At 43.8% G+C, this 17428-nt stretch overlaps 1 protein-coding gene across 1 annotated transcript in view; it reads right to left on the bottom strand.

Moving 5' to 3' along the window:
• Positions 1 to 5390, bottom strand: part of PLEKHG1 (pleckstrin homology and RhoGEF domain containing G1) — a 219418-nt gene extending 214028 nt beyond the window's left edge. Inside the window, exon 1 of the mRNA XM_081829382.1 lies at positions 5189 to 5390. The gene's annotated coding sequence lies outside the window, so the exon portion shown is untranslated. The remainder of the gene's footprint in view (positions 1 to 5188) is intronic.
• Positions 5391 to 17428: the final 12038 nt, after the last annotated feature.

The following is a 17428-nucleotide window of genomic DNA, read 5'->3' as shown; positions in this document are numbered from 1 at the left end:
GAAAGGACCTACTTGGTCAGAACAATGATCAGCCCCTTGGGAGACAGAGGAGAGAAGGAGTATTTATGTTAAATTAACTCTAGAAAACAGAAGGACAGAAGCTCCAGCTAATGCCTTCATTGTCCCTAGAAAGGCATTTATGTGCATTAAAGATTCACACATCCCTGCAGATACCTGCCAAAAGGAATTATCCAGCTGCAGAAGGACCTACTTTCATTATCAGAAAGGACCTACTTGGTCCTTTGGGTGAAGTGAACTTCCATCATGTCACCCAAATCTTAGTAAACTAAGAAATCTTAGCGGAGGCATGTGGGGAAATATGGGAACTAAGTAAATTAAGAAATCTTAGTAAAGTAAGTAAACTAAGTAAACTAAGAAATCTTAGTTTACTAAGAGCTCAAAAGATTCAGTGCTACTCAAGCATTCCCCATATGTATATGTCAGATTACGAACCATTAAATCTTAAAGAGAAAATAGAGAACAACTGGAAAAAGGAATGACAAAGGAGATTTGATTGTAAGTCCATTTCCATTGAGCCGGCTTAAATAGAGCCTATTGGTTATTTTGGGTTTCTGCAAAAATACTGAAGGATACCACAAACATAGCCTATTTCATTTAGGACAGAGGTGACAAACTATGGCTACAGGTCAAGGCCAGCCTGCAGCCTGTCTTACGTGGCAGTCGAGGAAAGATCAGTTTTAATATTTTAAAAGGACTGTAAACAAACAGCACTCCCCTCCCCCACACAAAGAATATATGGCAGAGGCATCCAGGTACCAGAAAAATGCTTACTATCTGGCTCTTTATGGGAAAAGGTTTACCATCTAGAACTTCTTACTGTCCTCCTCTGTCTCTATTCTGACACAGCTCATCTGAGTTAGTGCCTAGTGTGACTAGACACGTAGAGAACTAGATCTATGTACCACCTCAGAAATGAAAGCCAGTTCAATCGTATGATAATTTATTGCTTTAGGAATTCCTCTTAGGAGAATTCTAAATTTTTAGCCGATTGTTAGACTCACACCCATTTCAACTTTGTCTTTGATATTTTAAGATGTCCTCCTTACACTCTAGGGCTTGCTGGCTTTTGGCCAACTGCTATAATGGTTTTACCTTCCCTCATGCTAGTGGCAAGTGGCTTCTGCAGGCCCCACAGCAGCCTGGTTATTAAAGCTTACCAAAACAACCTTCTTTTTTTTAAAAAGATTTTATTTATTTATTTGACAGAAAGAGACACAGCGAGAGAGGGAACACAAGCGGGGGGAGTGGGAGAGGGAGAAGCAGGCTTCCCGCCGAGCAACCTTCTTAATTAAAGACCCGTGAAAACCCCGACTCTCCTCCCATCGGGTTAGTACATCAAGCGGGTGTAGCTGGAATCTTTTTCAAAACTTAGCCTCACATGCTTCAAGTCGACTTCTTCTCCAGGATTGTATGGGATGGGGGAAGGAAGAAGAAGGTTATGGGTTTTTGGATCCACGAATGTAACATACTTTAGCTTTCCATCAAACAGTAATTGAATATTTACCAAAAGAAGATGTTTAGGCTTGGAAATTTTTACTTGGCTTCTATCTCACCAGAAAAAACCTTTTTTTGGGGGGGTGGGTAACCTTGTGTATACAGATTGAAAAGATAGCAAAGCATGACCCAACATGAAAACTATTCTAGATATACGGTCAACTCCTGATCACTGGGAGAGGAATCACCCAGGCATACTAGAAGTTGTTCTGTAGCATCTGGGTAACCTGTGGCCCTGTTATCCTACAAACAAACCTGGGCCCTCTCACTAGGAGGATTAGCCCACACTTCTATTATCTTTGCTACAACATTTGTTGCTTTTCATCAGTGTGAGCAATATAAAGCTGAACGTGGAGTCGTCTCTTAAATACTTGAAAGCTGGCTCTATATTCGTAAGTTCTACTTGGCACAGACACCCATGGCTCTTTGGGGTCTTTGGGGTCAGCTTTTCATTTTATTAAGATTGATGCAGGCTGTGATGAAACATTAGTAGTTGAGATGCCTGCCACCCCCAAGTACTCGGCTGCGTACAGTCTTTGTCTAGAAAATGTTCCCATTTCCATCCCTGCTGAATACATGACCATTTTGCTTTAGGAACCATGTTTTTCCTAAGACGAAAGAGACAAGTGATTTTTTTTTTCTGAAAGAATGATTAATTAATAAAACATATGTCCCTATGCCACCATCATTTCTAGATAGTACCGACTGGGGTAAAGACAAGTGAACCTGGGTTAAATCACAGTTCTGCTAGTAGAGAGCTTTGTAACCTCCAGCAAAAACACTCACTTCTGGGACTTGGTTTATCAACAACAATCACCTTTAAAGCATACAATGTGGCAAACACTTACAATGGATCGTCTCATTAATAATCATCAACGCTCAGCATGACTCCACAGGGAAGAGTCATTATTTCCTAAATTTACAGAGGAAGAAATGAGTCAAGGTGAGATAAGTCAGAGAGAGTGACCACCTATAATTGTTACATTTTCCTGATTATAAAATAATCTACATCTAAATAATTTCCTTAGAGGGGTCAAGGTCTCAGTGCTAATGAGCTGCAGGGAGGCAAATTTCATTCACGGGTCAGTTAATTCCAGAGCACTTGGTTCTTCCCAACTCATGCTTTACCAAATCTTTAAGATGTAGGGGCTGACCAAGATCATCCAGGCATTCTAGCTTTAATATTCCATGCATCTAAACATCCCTGCAGGAGGATTAAAAGGTGATAATTGTTTGAAAGACCAACCACTAGCAATGAAAACAGGAGGGAGAAGCCTGCAAAAAGTGGATTGCAGCCAATAAGAATCAGAGCATAGGGGCACCTGGGTGGCTCAGTCGGTTAAGCATCTGCCTTTGGCTCAGGTCATGATCCCAGGGTCCTGGGAGAGCCCTGAGTTGGGCTCTCTGCTCAGCGGGGAGCCTGCTTCTCCCTCTCCCTCTGCCTGCCACTCTGCCTACTTGTGCTCTCTGTCAAATAAATAAATAAAATCTAAAAAAAAAAAAAAAAAAAAAAAAGAATCGGAGCATAGATCCAGGAATTGCTTTTAGTTTACTAAGAGCTCAAAAGATTCAGTACTACTCAAGCATTCCCCATATGTATATGTCAGATTACGAACCATTAAATCTTAATTAAATCACTCAAAAATCATATCCTCAAAGGAGAACAAAATAGTACGGGTTATTCTTGGTTTTGAAAAATTACACTGCTGGTTTCTATTGATTTGTTTAAAAGTGATTGCTTAACCTGTCCGGAGCACAGACTGAGTGTCCCATGGAAATATTTAAGCTTATATCTGGTAGCATCATCCATATTCAAGTCACCGGAAGAACTGGTGCCCATGGTGAAGATGGAGATGAGCAGGGAAACAGATCAAGGAAAGCATGATTAGGTCACGGACCCGACTGCCAGATAATTTTCTCACTTTGCCCCTCAAAAGCAAGCTTCAGGGAGCGGATGCAGGACGGAAGGGAAAGGTCAGGCAGTGATGGCTATGGGTGGCCTACGCGGTATGAAGTCAGCAAGATGGGACAACATTTCTTCGGGTGATTTGGGGGCCTGACAGGGGCCTCAAATCGGACAAAAAGGAAAGTGAAGAATTAGGGATCCAGACTCAAAGACACTAAAGGATCATATGTCAAACCATCACTTTTCTATGTAAGTCTTGAATATTGTAGCCCAAATCAATATCACCAGAGGTTTGGGGCAGGGGGAGTGAGCATGAAGCTTTAGAAACTACCTGGTTCCTGTACATCGCTTTATAATCGGGAAGCCAAGGGCACCGGAGCGAGTCGCCTGCTCAGGTCTCAAGTTAGAATAGAGTTTTCTTATTCCCGGACACGACGGGCTTGGGAATGTTTTAATAGCGTCTAATCAAAGTCCAAAGCCTATAAATTCTTTAAAAGTCAGTCAACTACAGAAACCGAGAAGCCAGAAGCAGCTGATTTTAACACCTGATAACTATTTTCATAGCATTTACACGACCTTCTAGGCCTGGAATTCTGGGAGATGACAAATTTGACCTAGAGTCAACATTCTGGACTCCTCCTGGTTTAAATGCGAAACACGAGGTAGTTCGGTATCCACCCGGTCGGCAAACCCCCACACCAGCTCTCCCCCGGAGCTCCACATAGATGCCGGCTGGAAACAGCCTTCCCCGGGGCTCCCACTCAACGATTTCAAAAATCTGTGCAGTAGCCGGGGCCACCTGAGGGTGGTACAAACGGAGCGTTAAGGACCAGAACTTAATACAACACCGGCTCTACAAACAAGACTCCAAGGCGCACTTGAAAAGTCACCCACCTCATTGTTTCCAAGGAACCGAAAGAAATGTAACAGCTTAACTTCTCCCAGTTAGAACCTCCTTAGGCTTCTGGTTTAGGAACCAGACTCTCAACGGAGGACACAAAGCGGGGCTGGGCTTGGGGCATCCCCCGCAGACCCCGGCCGTCCTCCGAGGCCAGGAGGTCGGCAACGTCCCAGCGGACCAGGTGCTACCATCTACCCCCGTGACGGATGGGATGAGCTACCTCAACCCCCGCCCCCCCCACCCCCAGGGAGCATATTTGCAGAGCCGGGACCCCAAGGCTAGTTCCTACAAAGGCAGGGGTCCCCCAAGCCAAACGCAGCGCCCTGTCCTCCGACTCCCACCGCGGTTCGCGGGTCCTGGGAGGCCAGGCGCCAGGACCGGTATTGGGGAGTTAACCTCGGGTGTCTGGCCATCGCGTCCCGTTTTCGGACGGTCCTGTTTGAGTTGTGGGGTTGGGGTTTGTAACACTCCTGGGTGCCCGCAGAAAGCCCTTCTCGGAGCGGGCGGAGGGGCGGGAGAGCGGGGCCGGCAGATCGAGGCTGCGCCGGGGCTGGGGCCGGGACTCGGGCACCGGGAGTCCCCCGAGCCCGGGCGGCGGCGCGTCGCCCCCTCCAGGCGGCGGCGGGCAGCGGCGGGCCCCAGGTCCCGGCGGCGGGGGCGCGCTCCGGGAACACCGTCTGCCCCCACCCCGGAGGGAGCGCGCAGGGGAGAGGGGGCCCGGGGCACCCCGCTCCGCCCGCCGCCACCTGCGGATTGGGGTGCCAGGCCGAGGGTCCCTGGGTCCCCTTCCCGTTCCCCGGGGCTCCTGGCGAGCGGTCCCATCCCTGGAAAAGGACCCCGGGTGTCGGGGCGAAGCGGGCGCTTACCCGCAGAGGGGCGGCTCCTGCGCCGGGCGGCCGCGCTCGCAGGTCGGCGGGGAAGGTGCGGCTGCGCTGCGCGGGCTCCGGCTCCGGCTCCCGCGCCCGCCGAGCGCCCTGCGCCGCCGCTCGGGCTCGGACTTCCTCTTCCTCGGCTCGGCCCCGCCGCTCGGCCGCGCTCCCCGTCTCGGCCGCGCCCGGGCCCGCCCCTCCCAGCGCCGAGATGCCGGCTCGGCCGCCGAGAGCAGCGGATCTTCGGTCCCTCCTCCCCGCGGCCCCCGGGCGAGCAAGGTGGGGAGGAGGAGGGGGAGAGCCGAAGAGCGAGATTAAGCACTTGGACTTGTCACTGGAGGGTTGCCAAAGAGCGCAGTCAAATTACAACCCCTGGGGGATTTTTTTTTTTTTTTTAATCCCAGCTACCGTTTAAGCAGACACATCATTTTTCTTCATTTTCTGGGATCCTCGGGTCTAGCTTTCTCTTGGACGTGATAATTTCCCATACGATTTCCTTAAAATAATACCAAAAATCGTTTTTTTAAGTCAACATTCTACTATTGCACAGAAGCTTTGGGGTAATACTATGTAAAAAGGGGGGGGGAAGCTCAGGTTTTCAGGCATCATTACCCTAATCACCTAAGTTAATGTACCAAATAACCTTTGCTTAGAGAAAGTAAAAGTGAAAAGGAGCGAAGAAGACTAACCTTTGTAATAGCCTGATAAATGTTTAAAGGCGCCGGCTCTGTAGTAAAATTATGACTTCGGTCAAAGGTGCCTAGGATGACCGTCAAAAGCATGCGAAGTGATTTCTTAACGCTTATCCCGTCAAAAGCAGACATATCATGTCTGCCTATTGGCTCCATTAGGTTTTGTCATTTGTAGGAATGCGTTCTCACATTGTTTACAGACCTTCAGCTTTACCAGTTATTAGCTATGTGACCTTGAGCAAATTAGTTACCCTCTCTGTGCCTCAGTTCCCTCATCTGTAAAATGGGGATAGTAATGGTAGTGCCTACCCCAGAACTGCTGTGTGTGATTTAAACAAGGTAATGCACAGGAAAGGCTTAGGAGTCTAAGCCTGGATAATAAAGCCTAGATACAAATTAGCTGTTACTGTTGTTGATTTTCCCCTATCGTCTGCTTTTATGCATGTACGTGATTATGGAGAATATAATAAAGATCTGAAACAAAACAAGGTTTTGTGCAGTAAGGTTACACAGTGTCACAGTTCTCTCCCCACAACGCGCAGTTTATGTTCAGTTTTACAATTTATTTTGTCTCCGCGACTGACTTATGTTACCTAAAGCGATGAGACGGGGTTATGCTTGGACTACGCTACCATGGAAGATTTGCAATGGGACTAAAACAGATCTTTGCCATCTTCAAAGCATCGTTTCAGATGGTCCTGCAATAACCTTGTGAGGTCGACAGGACAGGTGCTAGCTTCTTTCCACAGACGGGAAATGGAGGCTCGGGAGGCTTAATCAGGACCCTTTCCAGGACATGGAGCTCACATAAAACTGTGCCTATCACCTCATCTCTCTCTGTTGTTACTCGCGATAGAAGTGAGCAGGAATACCTCACACGTGTACAACACATTTGTGAGCTGGTACACATTGATGGTCTTTATCACTCCTGTGAGGTAGGTGCTGGTCTCACTTGACACTGCAGGGGCCTCAGGCTCAAAGAAGCTAATTGATGTGTGTGTGTGTGTGTGTGTGTGTGTGTGTCTGCTGGATAGGGTGTTGGGGACAACTTGGAAAAGAAGGGACGAGAATTAGGGTTTCCCGATTCCTGGAAAATGCTCTCTGCTCCTCTACTCGCTGACCCCACATACTCACACATTTCTTCGCGCAGAGGACTTAGAGAAGCAGTGCGATCTGACCACTAGTCACAGACTCTGTCACTTACTAGCTGCTCACCCTTAGGCAGATAACAGTTGTGAACTTTGGTTCTTTATCTATGGAATGGTTATTATTCACTTCACCTCAGTTTATTAATGAGGTGAGAGGTGGGAGGTAGGAAGTAGAAACAGGTACATGAAATCTCTTTTATTGATACTGAGTGCCGAGTACAGCACGAGGCACCTAATCTGCATTGTCAGTCCTGATTTCCCAAATGAATGCACTCCACCCTTCAGATCACTAGAGAGCGATCTTGAAATCACCTGGTTTATCACACTGTGTATCTAGTTTATCTGTGTGTGCCCAGCACTTTGCTCAACTCCTAACACAATAGAAATAAAAGTTCTGTGGGTGGGTAGATGGACGGATGGATGGATGGAAGAAAGGGCAATGTAACAGTCTTGAACATGCTACTATGTAGCCTTCCATGTTAGTAATATGCTACTCTCCCCTTTAAGGAAAAGAATCCTTGGAATGACTTTCTTTCTTTCTTTCTTTCTTTCTTTCTTTCTTTCTTTCTTTCTTTCTTTCTTTCTTTCTTTCTTTTTTTTAAAGATTGTATTTATTTATTTGACAGAGAGAGCAAGAGGGCACAAGTAGGCAGAGTGGCAGGCAGAGGGAGAGGGAGAAGCAGGTTCCCTGCTGAGCAGGGAGCCCAACTTGGGGCTCAATCCCAGGACCCTGGAATCATGACCTGAGCTGAAGGCAGACGCTCAACAGACCGGGCCACCTAGGTGCCCCTCCAATGGAATGACTTTCTAACGGTACATCTAATACCAGGAAAATTCTCTGGGTGAGAGGTTTTCTTATTATTAATTCCAATATCAGTCAAGGTCAAAAAAGGGAAAAAGAAACCACTTAAAGTATTTACAAAAGAGAGATTTTATGCAAGGACTGGACTCCGCAAGTGATGGAAGAACCAAGAATCCAAAAGGAGAGATGATGAAGCAGCCCAGAAATTATCAACAGCAGAAAGCCACTCCTCACTCTCCCAGGCTGGAGAAGCAGGGAGAGGGGTTGTTCCGGATGGAACCTGTCTTTGAGAGCCGGAGAAACAGCCACCACCTTAGACACTTGCAGAGAGGGGGAGAAACACCCTGGTTTTTCCCTTTCTTTGCCCCATAACCCAACATGGGTTGAACCCAGCTGACAGGGGAACCCGGAACACTCAGCCTATAGGGGTGCCCCATTGCCCCCCCTGTAATCCTGTGATGCTGAACAGAAAAAGGGCCAGGAGGATCTGAGGACAGCCAGCCCAGGCCTAGCCTATCCCTCAAAGCATACCTCTCCCTTAAGATTGGGTCTACCAATTATACTTCTGCCGAAGAGATGCTCTTGCCTTTTGAGATTATTGAGTGTCCCCCATAGCATCTCATTCATTCCTCATACAGACCTGGTGAGATAGGTACTATAATCCCTAGATTACATACAAGGTCACAGAGATTCTGGAAGTTTCAGTGATTTGGTCAAGGCCACACAGCCATACGTGGTGGAGTAGGTTCCAGCTCTCCTGCGTGTCCCACTAACTCAGCTGTTTCTAATGAAAAGCAGTGCAATCATACACAATCTTGTATAGAATCACATTTCAGGGTCACCAGTCCACGCCCATATGGGAGTTAATGTTTGCAAAGCTTACAGAGTCAAAAGGCTGGATCGCGCCTTGCTTTCATTTTATGACTTATGGTGATAACTTTTATGATGCCGATGATGGCTGTGCTGAATTTATGATCACACAAGATCAGAAACATCGTGTCCATTGGATTATCGGAGTACCTCAGGAAAAACATGGGTATCATTTATTTGTTCTTTTTTGGAAAAGCTATTTCAATTTCAAATTTGATTTTGTGAGGCTTTCAGGAAATGATCTAGAATATTCTGGCCAGGTGAGAGAGATTAGGGTAAGCGAAGGGTCTTACCGTATAGAGTCTCATGTAGGGAAGACAGAAAACCAAGAGCGTAAGTAAGTGCATGGTAGGGTGACAAGCACCTTCAAATTCTCTCCAGCCAGGAGTGGGGATCAGCGTCTGTACTGGGCTGGTGATCCCTAATTTGATCCTTCTCAAGTCTTAAATTAGCTAGAAGATTTAAAAATTAAGAAACTGTGCTGATCTCAAAGAGTGCAAGATAAAATGAGAAATGCCCATGATTATTAGAAGCTTGCTGAGTTGGGTCTAAAAGGAGGTAGCGGATTTGGAGGCCATTTGGAAATCCTGACACTTTATAATATCTCCATTGCTGACCTGCAGCACAGTTTCTAAAATTCCCCTCCCTAGAAGCCGAGTGGATTAAGACCTGATGTCCAGGAGGCAAGTGTGAATTCATTATCTATCAAAGGATAATATAGTGAAGAATTATCCTGCCCATTATTGAACTAGTCTATTGAGTGAACCAGATAGTCTTAAAAAGCATAGTTTCCTACAGGAAGTCCCCAGGGGAAGAAGAGGATCCCAGATACCAGCCAGGGTAGGAAGAGAGCAAAGGGACACCAACAAATGCCAAAAAGGACAACAGGAATGTGCCGGGAGAACAGAAGCCTGTGAGCATCGTGTAAGTTGCTCATAGTCAACATCATAATTTTGTCTTTTTCTCTAATTGCCTAAATTTCCTCAATTTTGACCAATATAGCAAAAATGTACATGGACATTCTTTATAAATATTGATATTTGCAGAAAAAAATTCCCCTCCAGCTCGAAACTTTTAATCTGTCTTCGTTAAATGAAATCCAGTATTATTTTATGCAAATGGCCTGAACATCTCTGTAATAGAGAATGCTCTTCATTGTGTTATATGAAATAAAGCAACACTGAACAGTTTATGCTTCTGCCTCAAAATAAGCTGTATTTTCAAGTTTATAACAGTATATGTGTGGAAGCTTTTAAAATTTAATGTATTTTTTGAGCTGTTTTCTGTCGGAGGTGTTCAAAGGAGGAGCTGCTTATAACTTCATTTCTCAAAAATATTATGTTTAGAAGTTCTCCACAAGAGTACTCTCACAGCCCTTGGAGTCTTACAGAAATGTGTGTGTTGGGGGTGGGTGTTTTCGGTTGTCACTATGGGAGGGGGGTTCTACTGGCAGTAAGATGCCAGGGTCGATAAGCTTTCTGCAATGTTGGGACAGTCCTGCACCATGAAGGGTGGTCCCATCCTAAATACCAACAGCATCTCCTGAAGGCCCCACTGTGAGGAGTCCCTGTAGATTGGGCATCACAAATTTAAATGCCTTCTGGGGCCAGGCCAGTAAAAAAAATTTGTTCAGCAGCTCAGAATTGTTAGGATGTGGTGTACACTTAAAGCATATCGTTCAGATTTTCTTAAACACTGTTTTGGCCAAACATACACTCGAGCTTCTCGTGGTCCTCCAGTTTGCTCCTTCCCTTTCACTTCCGTTGCTTCGGATGACTTTTCAGACAAAAATGAAAGAAAGGATCTTTCTTCCCTCCTCCATCTCCTCCTGCATCTTTCTTTCTTTCTTTTTTTTATTATTATGTTATGTTAATCACCATACATTACATCATTAGTTTTTGATGTAGTGTTCCATGATTCATTGTTTGCGTATAACACTCAGTGCTCCACTTCCTGCATCTTTCTTAAAGACATATAATCAACTGCATGGGGAAAGATTAATAGAAAATGCTTTTCTCCTCTAAGAATTCAATGCCATGGATGCTTTAATTGAAATGATAAAATGAGTGGGGGGAAAAATCAGACTATTTTTAACCATGAAAAATTGAGTTAATTAAAAATTTAAATAATAAACTGATGACAGAGGCTTCTAGTGTGTTCTCTCATCCTTCTGTATCTCCTCTTTTCTGATGTTGATGATGTACAACAAATCCTTACAAGTTAGTAGACATAACAGTGAGTGCTACTGGAGTCTGAACCCCTACCATGTTTTAAGTCTACATTAAGATGCTCTGCGTCTTATTTAATCTTCACAATTAAGTGTATTTTCTTCATTTTATAAGTGAGGACACCAAGGCTTAGAGAGCTCAGGTGATGTGGTCAAGGCTTTATAAATAGTAAGAAGCAGCGCCAGAATCTGGAATCAGATTTGGTGATTCCCAAACCTGCCCTAAGTGCCGTGTACCACTGAGATGAGTGTCTCCGTGCATCAGCCGTCTTCATCTCTCCATTTTGGTCACCTTTTACAAGTTCACAACCAGTAGTCATGACTTCTACACAGATGTTCATGGGCCAATGCACACATGTGCCCAGATAAGGAGGTACTGTAAATATCTGCGGTTCAAAATCTTTTCCCCTCAGTCTGAAATCCAACAGTCCAACAAATGGGAAGTTTTTCTGAAATCCTTTGTACCAAAGCCTGCCCTGCCCTGAAATCATTATGCAATAAAGCCTTACCTTCAGTGGTTAGAGACTATTTGTAGTTTTTGCTTTTAATCCCATTGGGTATGCATTTTTCAATTTAGCTGCAGAAATATGAGGGTGATTGATTTCAGGGTGCCATCCCAGACTCCTGCAAAAATACGACATATCTGTGGTATATACACACAGAAAGAATATGCCTTTCTTTTTTTTTTTTTTTAAAGATTTTATTTATTTATTTGACAGAGAGAGAGATAGCGAGAGCAGGAACACAAGCGGGGGGAGTGGGAGAGGGAGAAGCAGGCTTCCTGCCGAGCGGGGAGCCCGATGTGGGGCTCGATCCCAGGACCCTGGGATCATGACCTGAGCTGAAGGCAGACGCTTAATGACTGAGCCACCCAGGCACCCAAGAATATGCCTTTCTAAGAGTCCCCATCAAAAACCCCTAAAATCTTGCATTAGAGATTATGAATCTGGAGCTTCACGAAGCCCACATTATATTGAACAGATGCTATTAAAACTCTATTTCCTGAATGGTAAGAAGCAGTGGCATGTTGGAGTTGGCTTGTACTAGTTTGCAAGAGCTGGTTGTTAACATTTCCAGAGTTCTGTAAGCCAGTGGATATCAAGTTGGTAGCCTGAAATTGGCCATGGTAGGAATATTTACACTGCAGAAAGTGGCAAATGCTACAAATCAGGTTTCCCTCCTCTGCCTTGCCCGGAAGCTCATTGTTAAACATTTACCAGCACACCACTGAAGTAGGGATGAGATAAGAAAGGGGGTGAAATGCCATGCTGTGAGCTCGTCCCAGTCCACCCTCCCTGCAAGTTGGAAGGTGTTAAGGGACGGTCTAGGACGAAGAGAAAATGCAGTGTTGGTTTCACCGGGGCAAAACACTTTTCATAGACTATCTTAATCTTTTTGTCTTGGGGATGATTTTGATAGTGCTGAACAAGATTGTTAGTGCATTGATTGAGACTTCTCAGGAAACAAAGGCTTAGAGGCGTGGGTAATGTGGCCAATGTTTTCTGACAAGTAAGACGCAACAGGAATTTAGAGATACAAGGGAATAAGGAGTTACATGTTTGAGGTGCATTTTATTGGTACATCAATAAAAGGAGAGCCCGTGGAATTGCCTTAGAATGTCCATCCAAGTTCTCCCCAGGGAATTCGGTATTGTGAAAAATTTTTGCCACCACGTTGGGGCGATCTCAGTTTTACACGTGTTGTGATAAACATCGAGGTGTGAATTTTCTCCTCGTCCTCCTCTCTGTCTCTCTTTTAAAGGAAGACATGAAAAAGAGTCAGATTAAGGTTGTGCAGAGGCCAACCGAAGTTTTCACGATGTTGCCAGTCATGAGGATTCCGTGGGACCCATGCCTCCTGCGCTCAACCAGGCAAGATGTTTGGACCTTATGTGCCACGGGGAGTGTATGGATTGAAGCAAGAGCACATGGGAGGCTCAGTTAGTACACGAACCACCACAAATTTGGAGGGAAAAGATTTTTAGCCCAAAGAAGCCCTTCTACACTGCTACCTTCAAATGGAGTTTAGTGATTATCCAGTTTTCCTTTTTTTATGTCTTCAGGCTAACTCCACTACCTGCAAGGAAAGGAATTTTACACTCAAGATCTGAATGCACATGCTATCGAAAGGAATAAAAAGGGAACTGAATAATTATGAAGAACAAAGTGATCAGCAGAAAGGGGAAAAGCCCCATAATTATTCTTACTCATTTACACCAAAAAAAGGTCTTTGAGACCGTAAATTGGCAATGCTCTTTTGGACATGATCACTCAGAAATAATGATCTAGGGCCATCACTGAGGTCTCTATAACAACTCTTTAGAAGCTACTGGCAATTTAGAGACTTGGGATATTCAATAAAATGCTATTCCTTTTTCATTTCCATTTTAAGTGGTAGCAGGCTATGGTTCCTGAACATAAAACATACCTTATTCCAAGCAAAAACTCTAGAAGGAAAAGTTCCAGTGAAATCAGGCTTTCAAGGTTGTTCTCACATCAACTGCAAAATGTTGTTCCAAATGTCTGGTAGTAGGAATACGATGATCTAGAACTGCGTTTTCATATTACATATATACTAAGTTAAAACATGAACTTTGAAATATAGCTCAATGTAGCCCAGTCCTGTAAGACAAAGGCAAGATTAACAATAAAATTAAGTCCCATGATATTCTCAAAAAAAAAGGAAAATTTTGATTGGGGAATATTGGTACTTGAAAATATGAAGACCTGAAATTTAAACAGAGTTTAATGATGAAGGAAGAAGTTATCAGTAGGCTGATAGTGCTCAGTCTTGGAAGAACAGTGGGACAATATGGGGAGCACGGGGTGATTAAATAGCCGAGGGAGGAAGCTGAGATTTCTTTTTTATTTCTGGGAGCTCCTTGGAAAAAGAGGATTGGAGACTGTATCCTTCTAACCTCAAGATACTTTCTTCAAGTTAGCATGACCAAGGTTTCTGATCTGCTAAAATATGGTGGACTGAGTTTTTGTCATACACACATTTATTTATTTATCTTAAAGGTTTATTTGTTTGAGAGAGGAAGAGAGAGAGCATGAGTGAGTGGGAGGAGGGGCAGAGGGAGAGAATCTTCAAGCAGACTCCCTGCCGAGCACAGAGCCTGATGCAGGCCTCGATCCCACCACCCATGAGATCACGACCTGAGCTGAAACCAGGAGTCAAGCGCTCAAACGGCTGAGACACCCAGGCGCTCTGTCATACAGGCAATTTATAATAAAATATCTCAAATTCATTTTTTCTCCTAATTTGTTATTAAATTTGGGAACAATTTTATTCATCATCTTTAGCAATCAGACTCTATTAATATGGAGGATCTTGGATAAACTTAAGAATTAGTAATAATAAATGAAAGATTCTTACTACATATTAATTCCTTCATGCTCGTTCAGTGAATACACCACAAATATGGAGAATCATATCTGCATCAGCTAAAGACTGGTGAGATCTAACTATTTCACTTGCGTGTATCAGCCTTCTCAGAAGAGAAATAAAATCCCCCTCCACATCGCAATCCCATTGCATACGTATTTGTGCCTCTTTGTACACGTCCATTCTTCCAGACTTCCTTTCTCTTTTTCTCTTAATTTCTGAGCCTGCTTCTGCTGACAAGCTCAACTTCATTCACGTTATAAAATCCTTATTCCCATTAGCATTTTCTTCCAGCTGAATTCAGCAAAGCCTGATTACATAATAGTAACATATTGCGTATAAATTCTGAGATGTTACACTTTCCTTTGGAATTTTGTGATAGAATAAATTAAACCAGAAGCCAAAGAAACGTCATGCTTTTTCTCAGTTTATCTTAAAAAAGATCATTCTTTTCAAAACTAATTTCTTATTTTTATAATTTCCTTTGACTAATTCACCATACTTGGACAAGTGACAAAGGTATAGAAGAAAACCACCTACCAAATACCTAGACAGAGATTCCAAAGAAGGTAGAGACCTCACAGATTACATGGACTCAGCTGCCTCTGTAGATTCGAGTCCTTTGTAATGCGATTAACCTTAGGCACATTCCATATACCGGTTTCAAAGTAACTTTTTCTGAAATTACAGAAGGACTTTGTTTATGAAGAACCCAATTTCATGATCACTTTCCAGCAACCCAATACTTTCCTGAGAGTTGATTCCTACATTCCAAGCAAGATGTTTTGAGCTCCTATTTCTCTTAGGAAATGTATCCTTTCAAGAACAGAAAGGGTCTTTTAAAAGTATTCAGTAGGTAAAAAACAAACAAACAAAAAACCTATCCACCAAAGAAGAAGATAGCCTTGCTGTGGGCTAATTAAATTAACAAGCATCTGTAATCTAGCCATTCAAAATATAATACATAAAGCTGAAATAACCTCATACCTCCTAGGAGCACCCACATCTATTTCTTCTTTCTGTCCTCCTCCTCCGGCTTTAGTTCAAGTCCTCATCAAGTAATTCCCCGACTCGGGTATGTCTGCTTTCTGGCTCCACTGTAGTCTACATAACCTGCTGCGAGCCTGATCTCAGCAGGATACTGTTTGCATAGCTAACAACACGTAAAGGGCCCCCAAATGGTTAAAAGAAAACCAGACTGTGTGCTCAGGAAGGACTTTGAGAGTGTGACCCAGAGAGTAAGCAAAGACTCAAAGACTTCTGTGTAGTGGGGAGACTTGCCCAGTGGCCTGCAACCTGTGCGTTCTCTCTCTCTATGACGCTATCTCTTGGCCACTGTTCTTCCCAAGGCGTGAGGCGTATCACACCACGCCCTGCCCCCCAATTCTACCATTGCTTTCCAGAAGGGAAGCTATTCCGTGGGCAGTCACTTGGGGTTGGGACAAGTGGTTTTGTAGAGCTCCCATTGGAGGAGAACACATCTAATTACATGTCAGTGTTGTCCAGACTCGCACGGGCGTTAAGTAGAAAAAGATGTAGCTAGAGTTTGGGATTATAGTTGAGGAAGTTGCTCTACTTACACCCTTAGCTTTGAGTAATTGCAGGCTTGACTGGGAATTGATCTTTGAATTATACTGTTTTATTTCTGATGTAAGGAAATAATCACCCCACTGTCAATTATCATGGAAAGTGGACCCATGGGATACCTACAAGGACGACCTAATTATCCTAAAGCAGAAAGATAAAAGAAGAACTTGACAGGCTTGGGACAAAGATATTTCCCTTAAAAGAAGGTGATGGTTGTGAATCCTCACACTATCAATCTTGTTTCAGAGATTTCTTAGTAAGAGAGGCTCAAACACTGCAACTTCTGCATATTATTTGCAGTGTGTTGTCTACATACTTACTGACATTCATTGCTTTTATTTATTTATTTTTTTAGATGGGGGAGGGGCAGAGAGAGAGAGAGAATCTGAAGCAGGCTTCACCCTCAGCGTGGAGCCTGACTCAGGGCCTGATCTCACAAACCTGAGATCATGACCTGAGCTGAAATCAAGAATCAGATGCTTAACTGCCTGAGTCATCCAGGTGCCCACATTCATTGTTTTTAAAAACTGTATATGCAGGGAGCCTGGATGGCTCAGTCGGTGAAATATCTGCCTGGGATCGAGCCCCGCCTCAGGCTCCCTGCTCAGCAGGGAGCCTGCTTCTCCCTCTCCCTTTGCCCCTCGCCCCTGCTCATGCTCTCTCTCTCAAATAAATAAATAAAAAATCTTAAAAAACAAACTGTATATGCATATCCCATAATGTGGATATGTTAACTCTCAATTAATTTCTTGTTTGATGATGTCACAATATTATGTCTTCAAAGAATCCCTCAGGATTGTTAAAGGAAGATGCTAAACCATGGGGTCCTCACTCTCAACTTGATACTCAGAGTGTACAGGTAAGTCAGGGACAACTGCCCTCATAGGGCTGGGTGAACCTCAATTACATGCCTATCAGCCAATCCTTGAACAAACTTCAGTGGCTCCCTAGTTTTAGAATCAAGTTCAAATTTCTTAGCCCAGTATTCAAGGCCAATTAATCTAGCCCCTATCTGACCATCTTGCCTTTTCTTCTTCTTTCACCAAAAGTTTTCAGTCGAACAAATCCACCAATAAGTAGTGGTCCCATATCACAGCATATCATTAGCATGTGACTTTCTGTGTTTGTGGCTGGGATGTTCTTTCCCATGTGTTCGTTGAGGAGATATACTCTTCCTCCAAAGAACAGTTCTGGTTCCACTTCTTGTGTTAGGTTTTCCTAAAATCCCAGGGAAGAGTTCCTCTCTCAGAATGTCCAAACCCTGCCCTACATCTATTGTCTTCCCTGCAAACTGCAATGAGGACCAAAATCCTTTACCCACTATGCACTCAAAGTGTAATTATTGACAATGATAGAATAAGGCAGGTGAGACATTTAATTTCATAATGGTCAGCTTGCATGCACATGATTTTTTGTCTTTAAATTGATATGATTGAAGGTAGTCATCTAATAAACTGATTTATTGATGGGTTCTTAGAGCCTCAGCTTCTCTACCAAAGTATTTTTTAATAGACAGCTAACTAC

The sequence above is a fragment of the Leptonychotes weddellii genome, chromosome 8, assembly GCF_054177405.1.
Source record: "Leptonychotes weddellii isolate Sample4059 chromosome 8, ASM5417740v2, whole genome shotgun sequence".
In the NCBI taxonomy this organism is placed as follows: domain Eukaryota; kingdom Metazoa; phylum Chordata; class Mammalia; order Carnivora; family Phocidae; genus Leptonychotes; species Leptonychotes weddellii.
This window is presented reverse-complemented; position numbering and strand designations above follow the sequence as displayed.